Source organism: Lepisma saccharinum, chromosome 10, assembly GCF_977018435.1.
Source record: "Lepisma saccharinum chromosome 10, izLepSacc3.1, whole genome shotgun sequence".
NCBI lineage: Eukaryota > Metazoa > Arthropoda > Insecta > Zygentoma > Lepismatidae > Lepisma > Lepisma saccharinum.
Window position 1 is genome coordinate 9548297 of NC_139238.1, and position 18329 is coordinate 9566625.

Here is an 18329-nt window from a genome sequence, read left to right on the forward strand (position 1 = left end):
ACAGAACATATTTCTACTGGAATTCTTACTAATCTTTCCAATTATATCCTCTATTAGGCTACTCTAGCAACATAACAAAGGCACTTATTGATTTTGTGATTTATTAACGTGTGTGGGATTACGAATAATGTCGTACTAGGATTAGGTGGAGAAAATCCCTTCTAGATTCAGACTGGGAAATGATTTCGTAATTTTCAGTACCTAGAACAGTTGTGACATTTTGAGAAGTCTTGTATGAAAGGTACCTAATGTGTTTGGTTGTTCTTCTTGGATGTGTTGTTATGAAGTTTGAACTGCTTTATCTTTTGTTTCCGAAGTCTACCTATTGGTAATAGTGATTCATGTGGGAGAGAGAGAGAATGGATGTTCGATTTTTGTTACTTAGCGTTGCCTTTCTGCCACTTCGAGCTAAACGTGACAATGAGTGATGACGTGAAATTGATGAAGAGATACTCACAAACAGTGCTGCAACCACAGCGGGGGACAGGGGCATTATCACCCCCCCCCCCCAATTTTAGTCGGAAGTCTAATCTAGAGGGGGCAAACATTGAAGTAAAGAATCATGACTAGCAGAGTCTAAGAATAGCAGTACAAATGGATATTCAAGATGGAATTAGTTTTCAAGTTTTTCTTGCATTTTTCTTCCAGACGGCCAAGGGCAGTTGCAGAGGGCACAGAAGGACAATTGCCCCCTCACTTTCAAATTTTATACAAATAAAAGTACATTTCGTAAAATTTTCTTGCTCGCTTCGCTCTCAAGTGAGCATTTTCCTATTCTTATAGTCCAAAGCCCTGGGAGCCAAAACGATCTAAATAAAAAAAAAAAAAGTTAAAGAGAATGCCATGGCACCCCGTGAAATTATTTGCGCCCTATTAAATCATTATTGTTTCAGTTTGCATATATTTGGATCTAAGATTTTCCTGCTCGCTTCGATCCCAAGATGATTTTTCTCTGTAATGCATTCTAAATTACCCGAGAGAGAAGTAAATAAGTAAGTAAAAAAAAAAAAGTAAAGTGCTCCCACACTTTCTTGATCCGGTCGTGAGTGGGGGTGATGTGATCAGCATCACGCCTCTGACCGCCTTTAGCCCCCAGGGTTTCCTTTAGGTACCCATGTCATTCGACGCTGGGTGGGTGCCGGGGCCATTTCCAACGTTCGAGAGAGAGAAGTAAGGCCATATATATACTTCAGATTGTTGCTGCTTAAATGCATGAACAATTCTTTTGAGGAAAAGGAGCGTGCACATTTGAGAGAAAATTTGGCATATGAATTGATCACGTAATGTATTTTCATAATATATATATATATATATACACACACACACAGGGTTAGTCAAAAGTATCGGGACAGGCCAGTAATAATGAGATGCGTGGACGGAGGAAAATCACATGTTGCAAGTGGGTATTGGTGCGGAAACTGCATTGAATGGGTGTGTGGCCATCATGGCAGCCATCTTGGATTCCGCCATATTGGATATCACACAATATTTTCAAATAGAAAGGGATATGTATGACACATCAATTTAGGCTACAATCGTCCCACAAACGACTATCCGAACTCATTTTGGACCTATCGTGGAAGAGATAGGGTGTGCTACGTTTGACTGCAAAAAATGAGATTTGTCTGAAAGAATTGTTCACTGTATTCTTGTGGGTAACTGTACACTGCAAATTACAGAGAGTACTTCTGCCTGGGCGTGCAACAGTGGCTGGATGAAAATTACCCAAAGAAATGGATTGGCCGAGGCGGCCCGATTTAATTAATTCGATTTTTATTGCATAACACAACACAATGGTGGTGTTGGATTCCCGTTAGATTCCTTTGTGCGAAAAAATCTTGCATACTGGAAACTAGAGTACTACATTATGAAGCACGATTTATAAAGGACTTCCTTAATCAGTTCTGCAGAGAAGCCCAAAACTGTTGGTACATATTAATCGTCTATTAACCTTTTCGACCTGTAAATATAAAGTCGATACAGTCGCTATTTATGTTAAACTTTATCTTTGTATGCTTTGGTATTCCGAAGAGTCATTTTTTTGTTCATTGGAGTTTAAAGATATCATCTCTTTCCTGTTACATATCACTTTTGGAGGAGGGGGACAAGTGCTCCTCTGTACCCTGCTATATCTGCCAATACAACACAATATATTAAAAATTTGCCCCCTCTAGGATTGAATTTGCCCCCCCTAGTAAGAATTCCTGGCTACGGGCCTGCTCGAAAATATCAGTTGAATTTGACTCCGAAGCAATTCTTGGAGGAGAGAGACTGTAACTTCATTAGTACCAGAAAAACTAATATTCTTTGGCGAAAAGGATGATATTTTAAAGTTCCATATAACAAATAGGTAAAACCAAAAAAGCGCAGGACGTATTGAAGTCCGTACAATCCTAAAAGTGCAGCGTTCTACGTTCCTAATTTGCATATACAGGAAGCAGAGGGTTTCCCAGACAAGACTTTCTCTCATTGTCATTTTATCATCGCTGCGATTGCATTTTTCCTCCTGCCGGTGTACTTTTCTTTCCGTAATTATGCCGCAACCTCAGCAACTCTCTTTAAAAACAAAGGAATTGGGGGGGGGGGAGTTTTGTTTCGAAAATGCAATTGATTTTGCGAATGGACAGCGAATGTGAATTCTGGTAGCCCTAGAGAACGACCCTTCCATATGTGCACAAGCAGGAAAAGTCTCAAGACTCATGTATACACACATTCATAGTCACTGGCGTACGCAGAGGGGACAGATGGGGCTACAGCCCGCTCCGAAATTTTGAGGAAACCAAATTTTCAAATAAAAGCAGTGAAGCAAGGGGGGGGGGGGACAGAGTAAATGCAAAACCCCTTTAAAGTGACCCCCGATTGCCATTTCAGAGAGGGAAAAATTCTAAATGCACGAAATAACTTATTGTGTATGCCGCCATATCTACAAAGCAGCTATGTACTATCCTTCTTTACAATTCTAACCCCTAAGGAAAAAAATCCTGCGTACGCCAGTGTTCATAGTGCACATAATAATGCAGTTACTTTCCTCTAAATAGGAAGGGGTTGGGGTTTCGCCCCCTTTGAAACATCTGTTTGTACATTTAAATCGCAAAACTCACAAACAGAGTATAGAATTACGTATCATGTAAATAGTTGACAGCACTGTGTTATAACGAAAGTTTACTTAAACTTGAATTAGAATATAGTTAGAAAAGTGCACTTGCTCTCATGCAAAGTAAGAGCTAATTCGATTGTACAGTGCAAATGACAGGGGAAAATTTCAGTTTAATGCACAATACCAGAAAATGCTCTACAAAAATGCAATAAAATCCGCAACAAATGCTATTTTACAACAAACTTACGTGTTTAATGTGTTTACCTATTGTCTCTTAACAAAGGCTTGAACATTGAAAAAGCTCTTTCCAGCTCTACCGACACTAGAGGAGCATAACTGAAGTAAACTATGCCACCAGCTTGCAAATCCCCTGGCAGTTCTTCAGTAGAAGAATTTTCTCCAGACAAAATATCAGCAATTGAACATAGCATACTGAACCCTTCATTTTTGTTCAAAATCAATATAATTCTCTTGGCTGCTTCCTTTCCCACCTTCCCATGAACTTTTTTTTTAAAAAAAATCACTTGTCACTTTTTTTCACTACGTGTCTCTGTTCCAGAGGGAAAGGTTTACCAGAATTTCTGGAACCAAAGTTGTTGCCTGGAACTTTCTTACTGGCAAGAAACAATTGGGTTACTTTTTAAGAAAATAAACAAACACACTAAGAAATGTTTCTTCTGTGAAAACATTAAAAAATCAAGATAATATTTAAAAAATAAAAATGCCATGGAATTCCGGAAAAATTAAGTATCCTGGAAGGTCAACAAAAAGGAAAGTTTGTATTATGAAACGTTTGACTTGAATCATTTGGTTCATTTTACTTCGCCTTTCTGCCACTTTTTGATAATCGCAAAGATGAGGATGAAATATTTGAAGGGACACTCACAAAGAAACACCCAGGTCGGAATTCGAATACGGACGGGGCCTTTGACGTCGTAGCCTGCTGCGCTAACCACTCCGCCACGGAGGTCGGCATGAAACGTTTGGCATCTAACAGAGCAATCTATTGGGCTTTCCGGGGGGAGGGAGAAAATGCATCATAACATCAGTCTTTGTCATCACACATTCCAAATGTTTGCAAATAACTGTCTTCATGATTCTGGATCAAACTGAGAATGTATGATTCTCATCGTGGAGCGGGTTAAACTAAAATCCCCTCCCACAAACGACGCCCACTTGATGTTTACACAATTTCAACCTACCTGTTACACGCGGAGTAACTAATAATTACCATACAATGTTCACACCTTTATCGTGTGACGTCAATTTGAATGTCTTTGCAAAGCAATTCTCCAATCAACGCATGTGTCTGGTAGGTGCTGCGGAATTCGATTCCAAGAAGACCTGCTTTATTTGACAAACAATGGCATGACGAATGATAATTTCCGATACGTTCATTATGACAGGAACACCACACTGTACTGTAATGTAGTTATCTGAATGGAATAAGTCCGATGAACAATACAAGGGATTCAGGAATGGCAATGGGTTGTGGAACTTTTCTTCTTGTGATACGAACTTTGAAAATCGCAGTTTCTACAAACTCCAAAGGCTTTACGAAATGCAGCTAAAATAAATATTAATATAGATTCCAATGCTTCTCATGAGTATGATTGTATGGAAGATGTCCGGAAAAGGAGAGAAGATCGGACAAACGTGTAAATTAAGCTTTTTCTTGGCATTTTTAAGGGGAAGGGGGTGCTCACTCGGTGGCGTATTTGTGATTTTATTTCGGGAGGTAGTTTCTTCTTGGGGGGTATGTAAATTTTTATGTTATCGATTAGTACATGTTTACATTCTAGGAAAACCCAAACTTATACCCAAAAAGAGCTATCGAAACACCGAAATCTTGACCAAATTTCTATTGCCAAGTTCTTGTGATTGTGAACACTTGAATACATGTAAAATATCAGCACTATGCCATGAAAACTTAAGTGGAAAACAGCCTGCTGCTGTCTCGGCTCTATGAGTTGTTAACTTGCAGAATGGTGTCCTTTTCAATCCAAAAGGCTGCATCCTTATCGACAGGAAAATCTTTGGATGACTGGACCATTAATGGACACGGGTGTATTTGTTACACAGTTAAGAAATGGTATGCTTTCAAGTACATTTCCTTTCGAGGGGAATAAAAATAATTTTATTATGCCCAGGATATATTTTTTGTGAGGGGGGATGCCCGGAATCCTCTCCGTCAATTGGCACACTGGTGCTCTCTCTCTAGAAATTGAATACAGGGCAGATTACTAGGTCTACAGAATTGCAGAATCAATATTAATTCTTATACAATTATGCATTATTCTGTATCAGGGTTCCCACTCACTTTGCCAAGCTAATTCCCTGACTTCTCTGGGTATTTTCAAATAGCATTCCAAACTATTGTATAATGCTTTAACATAGTAATACATTAAGTCTTGACCATGAATGGTAATCAAATGAATGAACATTACCGAAATAAATTAGGACAATATGAACACATTCGTCCATAAGATATCTACAATCAAGAGAAAATGTAATCCTGGCAAACATCCAAATGCTGTAAATTTGTCAATAAGTTTATTGAATACTTGTACAAAAATTCCAGACTTCTTTCAGGTTTTCAAGCAGGAAGCCTCTGTACGCATCCAATTTGGAATAGCTTCACTATCAGAACTACATACATTGTATGAGATACGTAACAAATCCATTAACAGGGATGAATGCTGATTGGATAGAACGAAACCCATGGTGGAACTATCATTGGCCAACCAATCAAAGCACTCTGATGCTAAGGCAGATATCACTTGACGCTGGTGTGGTTATTATTTCAACCCACTATTCACTTTGATTTCAAATTCATATTCTCCCCAGAGATGTTGCCAAAAATACAGCAGAACGTAAAATATACCAATTTGAGTAGCAATGTAAATAATAAATAGGGATGAAGCAGAGTAATCAGCACTGACAGATAGAGGTAATAAGTTTATTAGTAAAATTGCCTACAATTTTATCACTCAAATGTGCCTATAAATAGCCTGTCATTTAGCACAAAATTCTGCCATTTTGTTATATAATTCATGTACCCTAGATTAGTAAAGAGAAATGTAATGCACTTTGTTTTCAAAGGTAAAACCCATTGCAGTGAGGTGGTCATGTACATATATGTTTCCCTGATGGTATCGTCATTGTCTTATAAACAAGGGATCATAGCCTAGTTATTCTGCCCCTTTTGGCTAATCATGAAGACGAGGATGATATGATGAAATTGATGAGGGGACACTCACAAAGAAAACCCATGCCGGGAGCCATAGCACACAGTGGTTCGGAACACACTTTGAACTACAGGGTCCAGTACTAATTAGCATATCAGTGCATTAATTGAAAACAAAAACTCATACCAAACGCACATGATTACCCATGTATACATTCTTGGAATAGTGAATTTTATATTGGTAATTTATTGATACTGGAAAAAAAGATTTAATATCGGCCTATCCCTAGTAGATAATAACAAACTAGAACTCATAGAAGCGTTAATGTAAAACAAGTACGACAGCTTGAATATAAGTAACATAACTTCTAAAGTACGAATTTTCCTACAGTGTGAATGGTTATTATTGTCCTATGTTGTTAATATGAAGCCAGAATTTATTTCAATGTTTGCACGTCTAACTGATTACACTGAAGTTAATACAAAGTCACTTGAATATGAAGAAGCAGCAGACTTAGTTTTTTGAGAAGCCAAAAAAATTTACAACAGGGATAAGTGCAACAACAAATACTTAAACTGGACCCATTATATTACTTAAGAGAGACCAAAGACCAAGTTGACAAGAGACTTTACAGCAAACTGTACACAACAGAATAGCAGCTTCCCCTTCCAGGCTGTCAAAAAGCATTCATTGCACGTGAGTACAGAGACAACACAATGCATGCCATAGAAAAATTGTGCAGCCGGTACTTGTCACTTCAGTCTGGAAGCTCCATAAGGGATATTTCACACTGAAGCAACATGTGTTTTGTGTCACTTGAGGTTTGTGCCAATCAAATCAAGCTTGTGGCGCGACGAAGACCTAGCCCGCAAAGAAAATTTGTAGTGTTAGAATTAACATTATCAGGGCTCGAAAAATCCAAGTTGCCAGGTCGCCAAAAAAGTTCAGCCTGGCGACTGTGATCTTTTGGTGTAATATTGCCGTTCCTTTAAGTTTGCATGCACACATTTTTGAAGATTCTAAGTTCAAATTGCAGTACAGCATCAGTTAGCAAATTATTTTTTTTGAAAAACTCAATATGCTGACCAAGGCAGAAATTTATTTTATTTTAAAACATAGACTAAATGTAACGTTTCAACCTTCTAGCAAGGTCTTCTTCAGACTCTGTAACAAGTACAAAAGACCTTGCTAGAAGGTTGAAACGTTACCTTTAGTTTGTTTTAAAATAAAATTCTGCCTTGGTCAGCATATTGAGTTTTTCATATCATGGAAACAAGGCTTAATGGTGTTATGATTTTTTTTATCAACATTGTGAACATTTCATAGAATCAGTAACTATTCCTTACTCTTTGTCCCCCAACCCCTAATTTTCTGCTTTCTCACATGATTTAGCAATGTTTTTAATATGGTGATGCTCAACTTCTTATAGTATGCACAATTGCCAGTAGATGGTTTGCTGGCGCCTGAATTTCAGAGCTGGCACCTAGCTCTGATGAAGATTTTTCGAGCACTGAACATTATTATTATATTTGCTATCTTGATTCATTGTGGATTGCTTATTGAAATCTGTGCACAACAGTTTTTTCAAAGAATCATGCATTGTTGGATACATGGAAGGAAGGATTCATCAGATTTTATTTGTAAACTAATAACTCACGTGTTCAAGCCCACCCAATGTTTTTCAAAAGTTGGTGTCCCTGCATGTCACTACCGAGTGACACGTCGTTCCTAAGTGACATGTATGATTTCATGGCAAATTTTCCAAAAAATCAAGGTTGTAAACAATAATATCATAGAATTGGTAGTAATACCTGACTGAAACAGACACAAACCGAAAAGTCTGTTCCTCAAAATGTTGATAACTACATATTCTTCAAAGATTAAAAAGGAGTTAAAAATCCTATCTGATTATAATATACAGTGAGTGGACAATCAGGTGACAGATGCCCAGAATACATCCTTCAGCTATTTGGAAGATAACAGGTATTTGCAAAAATAATAAAATATAAATAAAAAAGGAACACATTTTCAGGTAGTGTCTGTTTCATTGAAGATTTGTTATGTTGATGACATGAGATGGAAATACATATAGTATTACAAAATTTCCATCATGTGAAATTATATTTATCAGTTACTGCTGCCTTATCATAGATGTCAAAACTTGGAAATATCTGCACTTTTTAACCATAGACAAGAATAGGTGGACACTATCACAATAACCTATTAATGAAAGCGTGCAAATTTATGCAAAATTATCCATTCTTCATTGTAGCTGATCAGTGGTGATTGATTCATGTTGAGTTATTGGACTTTTAACCACTGTTTAAGTTTTTATGTACCTACGTTTCAGAGACTGGTTCTGTCTGCATTCTCAGGGCAGTGTGCTTGTCTTGTAAATCCTCACATCACTTTAAATAAAACGTCTCCAACCCTAATTTTGCCAGCCAACATACAAATGAGGAAGAGTGTAGCACATGCACTGAGAGAACTGTATGTCCACAAACATTCCAGGACCGACACTTGCAAGTAAGTGTCACTGAAGGAGGATTAACATAAATGTTCTAGTTGACTACAAGTATACACCACAAACTTTTCTGACATGGTGGAACCTGAGATACTGCAAAGATAATTGCAGCATTTTACACTCTGAAACAGGTCTCACTCAAGTGGAACTTCATCTTCCGACCCCAGGCACTCCCTTGATATCATACAGCATGTCTACAAAAACATTAAGTACTTACAAACGACCACAAAATTTTAATGATGTATATTACGAAATTTATACCGATACCATTCGAAAGAACCGCTCAAAGAATTTTAGTGGATGTGTAATTGTTGGCATTAACTACAACAATAGATGACATAACAATAAAAGAATGAAAAAAAAAATGTTAATGTGTTATTGTAAATGGCATTGTTGTTAGACTCAAATTGTGTTACTGTTGATATCTAGGTTTGCATTTCAGTTCAGTGTGAATTCTGCAGTGTTTCGAGATTCATGGTGAACCCACAGGAACGTAGTTGGTGTGTACTGGAATACCATAACACACTAAGTGTAGTGACAGTTCAGCGTGCCTTCAGACATGCGGCACCTACTGACAAGATGATTCTGAGATGGTACATAAAAGATCTTGTATGCATACCTCCACTGCCTCAAGATCTGAAACGTCGTATCATTGCCGTCACTATAGATATGTTGGAATGCGCGCGGCATGAGTGGGAATATCGCCTTGATGTTTGCAGCGTGACACGAGGAGCACACATTGAGTGCCACTGAGGTAGGTAGTTAGGTATTAAAATTTTTTGTGTTTCTGTTTCTAATAGCACCAAATTTATATAAATATGAGTACCGAGAGCGATGCAATATTATGTTTATAATCACGGAATGTTTTTGTGGACACGATGTATTTTACACAACAATGCATATAGACATCTTCCGCAAACACATCACGTGTTCAGGGACAACTCACTGATGACTATACTCTGTCCAGACTATCTCTGGAGCAAGCGAACGAAAATAAGTCTCTCTGCAAGTAGTGACACGAGATGGCTCCACCAATGAAAACGTGAGAGGGAACAGGTTGCGTGGAGGAGGGGAAAGCAACTACACTTACCAGCCTTCGCAGCAGCGTGTACTGCTTCGCTCTGCCCACTTGATTTCATCCCCTTCTTTGCTGCTATGCATGGCTTTTCTCCTGGAACAGGGTATATGTCCAAAGTTTTTGATTGATAAATTTGTTTTATTTTACTTCGCCTATTCACAACTTTAGGTAATCATGAAGACATGACCAGTCTGAAACGTAGATCTATATAGAAGCTTGCAACAGTGGAAGCATGAAAAATTAGCTGTGTTCGACTTTTTCGTTGCAAGTACTGTAGTAGTAAAATCACATTGCAGTAAACAATATGTATGAACAGCGGACATTCATAGCATGTGTACTTGAATTTTATGTTGCTCATCTACCTTCCTAGGCTAATAGTGATTGATCGATTAAACCAGGTTACTGTACATTGTATTTCTCCTACATGTGGCTAATCACATCGAAGATGAACAACGAAACTGATGAAAGGACATTCAGCAAGAACACAGGCTGGGATTCAAACTTTGGATCCCTGGCATCATAGTATGCTGTGCTAACCATTCCACCGTGGCTAATACCGGCAATGAGGATGACTGATTTTAGATGAAATTGACAAAGGGACACTTCTAGATTGGGAGTCAAAACTGGTGAGTTTCGGACTCAATAAGTGACATGTTTGGTCACAGAAGCAATACTAAGTAAACACATGCATATATAGCAGTGTGAAAAATTACCACATTCAAACCACAACCATTAAATTTCTACTGTATCCTATTCAATTTTATTATCCTGAGCACATCGGTCAATCATTATCTAGTACCATTTAGTACTATTAATTTAGAACATAGCAACATGTCAACACAATCTAATCTGCACATTCTATGATAGCACAATATCAACAAATTGTAAAAAATGGAATTTTTAGATATAATGAGAACTGAAAAATTGTTTAATTCTCAGATATGACTTTAGAAAAGGAATTTTAAAAATACAAGTGTTGCAATTTTCAAAATTTAAAAATACACACAAAGAAGAACTTCATCTGAAGTAACACTAATACAAGACAAGTGCTTAATTTGATAAATGTAGTCTAGTACTTCAGCAGCCCATATTATATTACATGCATTACTTGATCAAAATTTACACTTAAGTGAAATGTCTATTAATGTAATTCCACAATTTCCAAAAAATAATAATAAATAATAGATCACTTTATGCTCTTAGAAGAAACTTGTGAATGTGGTACAATGCTTGATGTGGATTTATCATGAAGCATATTTATATTAATGTTAACATAGCCACATCTCTATTATTAATAACAAACAGATTAACTAATATTGTAAGCTGAAACTGTAATAAGGCTCAGCACATTACTGCAGAAAAATACTACTCTTCGCCTAACATCATGTTCAAAGTCATAAACATACTGTAGAAAGAATCAAAATAGCTACAGGGTTTGTTAGAAATTTGGTCTAAGGAAAGACAGTAGATAATGAATTATGTGGCTATATATCCAGAACCTCGTTGGCCTGCATTTTAAAGAAATTTATGAAGAAAAGACATGGGAAATTGAGCACCTACTTGAGCATGGGTTTATATATATATAAGGTGTATACTATGCTTTCAAAGCTGAGCTCTTGTTGGTAACCATGAATATTTCATTTGTGCCAAGAATTTGTTGTTCAGGAGTAGATATAATTCAAGAGACTTTAACAGTCATCTCTTTAAGTGGTAGTTATGAATGTACGTATTATAAAATACATAATGATTTCGCTTTGACCAGTAAATATTATTATTATTATCAGTTTCTCTTATGCCTAGTTGGAGAATAACTGCATCTAACTTATCTGTCTTCCCAATAGTCACTAGTCGTAAATATTATAACGTTGGTTCTGACAAAAACAAATCGGAATAAAGTAATCGTTAAAAGTTAGTACCGCGAAAAAATAAAAGAATAAGGGTGGATGATATATTTTACACAGGCTCACGACCAACATATGAATGTATAAAACCAAGCATTACAAGTTGCTATCCGCACTAAATTACATTAGAATCGTTCGAAACTGAAAATCAACACCAATATTTTGTTACCTTGCACTAAACATGGCTATTACATAATAATCATCCTTGCCATCATTTCAATTTTAAACATTGAAGTCAAGGTTGCGGATTTGGTGTTTATTATATTTAACAATTTATAACAATTTAGTAATTCTATTTTCGTCTTTCAATTTGCACGAAAAGGAAGGTAAAAAATACTTTAGTCTAGCAATTGACACTGCCATCGGCAACAACTTGAAATACTATCATGCAACCTTCACTTACCTTTCAAATGACGTTCCCTAATCGCTTATCTTATAACGGAACACGTCCAGTAGCACAACCACATTAAACTATAACACGCACTACTTTCACTTCCAATCGTATAATTCGATTAGCATTCAAGTTCGATAAACCAAACACTTATCAAATGCCAAAAACCGATAACCCTACTCCTCCTCACAAGTGCAACCGAGTTCTCATCAATAGGTGTGGCTAAAATCACGGAAATACCCGATATTTACCGAAAATACGCGAACTAGTAACAACTGCCTGTTGATAATGCGTTCATCAGCTTACAATTGGACATACAGCTGTGCTAAAAGGCAAATAAATAAGTGCAACGAATGAAGCCAGAAATTAAAGGAAAGAAACGCACATTCTCTTTCAGTCATTCATTCGTGATTGACGCGGAGCGAGAAAGAGATGACTTTTTACTTATCGCACGGAATGACGCATTCCAGATATTTTATCGTTCTTCAAATAACTCTAAACTATGCGGAAATATCGCTTGAACTTCCATTGTATTTGTAAGTGTATTAGTACTGAGAAAACTATTTTTTCCAAAGGTGTGGTAATCGCTACAGGGTCAACAGGGTGAGGGGATCATGTCCGCAAATCGAATTCAGTGGCGTGTTCCGAAAATTAAAGGGGAATGGGGTGTTAGCAGCCAGCCCTATATTTTTACCACATTGGCTAATTGGTGACCAGATTTTTAAAATAACTTTACGGTACATTTTTCAGATTTTCATGAAGGGAAACCGGGACGATCAAATGTACACATTTTAATATAAAAACGGTTTCGTGATAAATACTTGTTTGAAAAATCTGTAAGCAACTAACATATAGTATGGATACGTGCGGTGCACTGTAGATTTGGAAGTCATTCAATGACTTGGATCTTCTTTGGTATATCCTTCTTTTCAAATAACATTTTGTAAAAGTTTACACATTAAAGTTCTTGTCACTTGTCCACAAATAATTTATGTACGAAAGTTAAGTTTCTCTAGTTCCAGTAAAACAGAGATTTTAAGAAAATTGAAATGTGGCACGTTGTTGACGATGAAATGTGAAATAATTTCTACGCAACAATGTCATTGTTCACAGTATCGCAGTAATTGTATGCTGATAGGTCATTGTCACAAAGAGGGACATTTTGGCAGCCCGTTTTAAGTTTAAAAAATCTGGACAGAGACTCAAAAAAGGAACTGTCTTCGCTAATACGGGACGCCTGGTCACCTTAATATTGGCATGTCTCTGGCTTTGATATCGTATTTTGAGATCGAGAATGTATGTGGGACCCTTCGTCCACACAACCTGTGCCTTAATAAGTGAGCCTGGCCTCTTTTTCAGTTTAAATTATAGACTATTAAATTTGCGTTTGACGACACTACGAACGCATTCTAACACACCAGAGTTCTTATGTTAATATCTACAGTGGTCATTAAAAAATATAAGGCAATTATATAGTGCAAACTCAGTGCTCAGACTCGAGACTCGGTACATTAGCAGGGGAGGCGCGCTCCTTTTCAAAACATATTTTCAACCGAAAGCACCTTTTAACTCTTGCAATGCCATGCTATAACTTATTAAAACAATGTGTTGTCATATTGAGACTTGAATGTTATATATTGAAGTGAGAGGTTTTCATTGTACAAAACAGACAAGACATTGGTCCTAATCTGAAAGAGGAGCCGCTTTTTTTCCTACTGGGGACATTCGGGGACAGTCTCTACAAAGGTAAGCTGCTGTTGTCTTTCCTTCGTCAACATTGTTGTTAAGACTTCGCCGAGTTTGAGTTTTTGTTTTAAGTTCACTTTATGCACAGTTAGGCTAATCGGGACTAGATCTACAGTTTAGTGAGATCAGAACCACTATGTGCCTCCACCGGATATTGAATCTGCGACCCCTTGATTACAAGGCGACGACGTTACCACTACGCCATCGAATAGGCTCAGTTTGTCCAGTCAACTCCTCTTGGAAACTCCTATGGAATAAGATAATTGGTTCACCAACTACCATAGGCGGTCAATAGTTTTTATTCCCCACCCTTTCTCCAAAAGTTAATACACACACACACATTATATACATATATATATTTAAATGTCACGTCACACACTTTCAATGTCAAAACAAAATACACATAATATGCGCTAAATAATCACGTCTGTTTTGTCAAGGATTTCGGGCATATCAGCTGATGTGAGCAAATTTCAGTGTCAATGACGAGTGCTGCCATCTATGAATTCAATTTGTAATACTTTGTCCAGATAATGCTTTGACCTGCCATCTGGTGGTGTAAATTATAACTAGCTGGAGTGAAAAACAGTCTCCATGAAGGTCAAAAGTTCTGAATTCGGGGAGAAGCCAGCTTCTACGTAACAGTCAGTGGCGTAGCGGCCGTCCCACGCAACTTATTTATTTATTTCGAGCACACAGGCACATGCCCAATTACAGTGTCCACTGTAACTCAACTTAACTCCCGCAATGAGAGGAGGGTGGCAGGCAGTATTCTCTCTTTAAACCTCAAATTTTGTATAATTCTCGAAATTCAACGGATAGTGTGTTTACAGGCGCGGAGCGTCCATGTAAGCCGTGTAAGCCGGGCTTACACTTTATTAGTTCTAGTAAAATGTATGTAATTATATGGCAAAATTAGTAAAAACTTCAAAGTTCAACTCGGCCCGATACCAGTCTTCGAGATCCTGTTTGTTAGATTGCAACACTTAAGCACCAGGGGACACATGCGAACTCCCGCCTTTTGCTTGCGGAAAGTTGTAAGCCGTCTGAATGATGCCTTACAAATTTCTGACCGCGAAGGAGCAGTGCCTACCGTATCTGGATGGAGAAGAGCAAGGAATATAGGGAGAACAGCGGGTCAAACCCTAGGTTTGTAAGCCTACGGCCACAAGCTTACAGCAGCGTTGCAAACCATATGTTTAGATAAAGTGTTGTTCATGGACGTCCGCAGTATTTCTTTCCACCAGGGAGGATTAAGTAAAGTATTTTTTTTTTCAGGGGTTGGGGTAAACTAGGTATATTTCCCTTCTCAAAATATACTAATTCAATTTGAAGTTAACATTTTTCTGCAACGCCCTTACAATAATTAACAATTTGATGTGACTGAAATGAAATTGTATGTGTGAAAATGGTTGACATTCATTTTTCAGCAAGTGTCTCCTTGCCTTGCCCCTTCTGGACATCCATGGTGTCGTTTAAACTCCGAAATTATGCTACATACTACTAAATTGTTCTGTGATTTTCATATTATTAATATTAATTTAAAACAAAAATATAAATATAAATCCGAATGGTTCAACCAACGGCATGGGTTCGACGTTATACGTGAAAAGTTTGAGAAAATTGAACCACAACGAAAAGTGACCCTCTTGTTTTATTTATACCACCAACTTACAAACGACTTTTTAAACTTGTGCGAAATTTAGCACCATTATGTTTGGGTTGGCTTCACTGAATACGCGCCAGCGAGACACAGGTCCTGCAAGAGGAGGGGCTCCAGCGTTGTCGGGTATGAATGGTTGACTGCAAAGGAAATTTGAGCCGGTGGTGCTTCAAGGAGTTTTTTTTTCCAGGAACAGGGAACTCTGAAGCAAAAATCCAACAGGAAGGGGAAAAAGGAGAAACCTAAAAATGAGCAGGATACGGGAAAACTATATACACATTGATGTGTTAAATTCTTGTTTCTGTTTTTAGCTTATAGGAGAGCATAAACGTCAGAAATATTAAGATCTCTGTTTTCCGTTTATGTATGAACTTAGCTGGTAATAACTGAGCTAAAAAGTGCAAAAATAAATAAATAAATAAATGTTAATGAAAGCTGAAGATTGAACCAATTTTACAAATCTCATGTTAAATGTGAACAAAATATTATTAATTACGTAGTCCGTGATTCAAACACTCTTCGAACAGCGTTCGACAAGCCTGTTTATGATCTTTTAGGTGCTAGATTTGCTTTTACAGTATCCTAAGAAAGCACTTACATGTCCTTTGATAGAAATTTCTGGATATGTCCCTACAATTAGTGAGCATTTCTTTTATAATTAATATTGTATTTTATTTACTAAATATAGGAAATTTTAAGGCAAGAGAGGGAATTTTTTTATATCCGAAAGGGATATTCCCCTCACAGTCCGAAAGAGCAGTGACCAATTTTGGATCTGGTTTCTTTTTGTTTCCCCGTTCTTGTTGTCGAGGTATTGCTTTTGCGAATTCCATCTATTCAAAGTGGACTGTCGGCCCTGTGCTGTTGTATGACAGTGAAGTGCATTATGGAATAAAACGAGTGTGATTGTGCGGTGGGGTTGAGAACTTGGTGCAGACGCCGTTATCCAGCAAGGATTTTGCTGCCAAGAAGAAACTTGTGGATGTAGGTAGGCCCTTCCTTCTCTAGCAGGCATAGTAACAGAAACGAAAAATAAAGTGCGCCGATTTTGTGATTCAGGGTACGAAGCTGTTACTTGGTTATGCGGTTGTAAAAAGTATTCTGCACTTTTCTGTTTTCGTTTCTTTATTATTATTATTATTATTATTATTCATTTTATCTAACTTTGCATATTTTTTATCGTTACGTTACTCATTGTGATAGGAATAAGACTGACTTAATTATCAGTTGAAGTGTAAGAGATACACAACCTAGCAAAGAAAACACCAATCCCAGAGATTTATCCAGAACTTTTAATTTGGTGAAAAATTCCAGGGAAGTGTTCTGAAAAAATGGTGGGAGGGGTCGATGTGTGTGGATAAATCACTAACCATGTCAGCCCAAAAATAAGCACAACGGGAAATAACCTTCATCATGATAGGCTTACACAGTTGGAAAGGTCACGCTCCGCCACTGCTTATACTTTTCCTTTTTGAGAACGTTTTTGACTGTGGACTCGACTAAGTTTTACGACCCTTTATATTAGCCAATAGCAAGACACATTAAAGGTATTAAAGAAAAGGAAAAAAACAAGTTTAATTTGAATTTGATTATTGTATGACGTCACATGGCCTTTGGAGCAAATTAATTTGTGTTACAGAATACCATTTGTATTCTGGAACAAATTAATTTGTGTTACAGAATACCCTTTGTATTCTGTGTCACAATTCTACTTGCTGCAAAATGACAATGTGGCGTCATACAATAGTCGAAGGGAACTTGTTGTAATAATCTTGTAGAAAACAACTGAACAAAGTAGTTTGTTGCTTGGAGCCATATTTGATCGAACTTATTCTGCATGTCGTTTATGGAAATTGTCTCAGAAACTATTATAACGAGGACACTGATTGACGACGTCGAGTCACGAGAGTAAGCCTTTTTTCTTCTTCTTCTTCTTTCAATGTCCAACAAATATACCGACCCTTTACCCTTTCACGAACAGCCTTTTCCCATAGATTTACCCCTGTTTCTGGCTACCAGACAGGGAATAGAAATCCAAAATGGATCGGAACTTAAACCGAGTCGCCTTGCGTCATTCATGAAGTGGTTAATGTCCTTGCGTCGCGTGATTGCTTCTAATGGCCCTTCTGCTCGCTTCGATCCCCCCCGGGGCCCGCCTTTTTCTTTTTGTACATGCGATCTAGTCTTCCAGTTGAACGTTTCTTCTGTATTCTGGAAGTCTACACAAATTGCTCTCCTATATGCATTCCCGTTTCAATATATATTGTTGAGAAAAATTAATTAAAATAGTCATGGACAATTTGCGGTGCAATTATCTTGCATCCCACTGTACCGAGCAGGGGTTTATCCAGAATTTTTCATATGGGGGTGTAATTTCATATTTAGTGGGATTTGACATATGAGGATGATAGTCCTTTGTCTTCTCTCTTTTCCCCTTCGTTTATTTAGTATTTGAAGTAATAGTGTAACAAGCAATGAACATGATGAAGAATAATTAATATTTTGTTCTATATATTTATTCAACACTCAATTTCTGGGATAACTTTGTCATTCTTTTGGGTATGGAGGAATGGGGTACCCTTGTAGGCATATAATATGTTGTGATATGATTACCTGTTCAGTCTTTGTTTTTAAGAAACATTATTTTAAAAAGTAGAAACGTTACCGATGTTAACAATTTATGTAATTTTCGTGTTATGGAGATGAAAGCAATTTGTATTTTTTCAATGTTCAAGCTAATA

General features: G+C 37.3%; 1 protein-coding gene across 6 annotated transcripts in view; it reads right to left on the reverse strand.

Annotated features, from left to right (window-relative positions):
- The window catches only part of Synd (protein kinase C and casein kinase substrate in neurons protein Synd), a 246705-nt gene extending 234308 nt beyond the window's left edge, over positions 1-12397 (reverse strand). For all 6 annotated transcript variants that reach the window (XM_083129514.1, XM_083129511.1, XM_083129512.1 and 3 more), the window contains exon 1: positions 12192-12397. The gene's annotated coding sequence lies outside the window, so the exon portion shown is untranslated. The remainder of the gene's footprint in view (positions 1-12191) is intronic.
- Positions 12398-18329: the final 5932 nt, after the last annotated feature.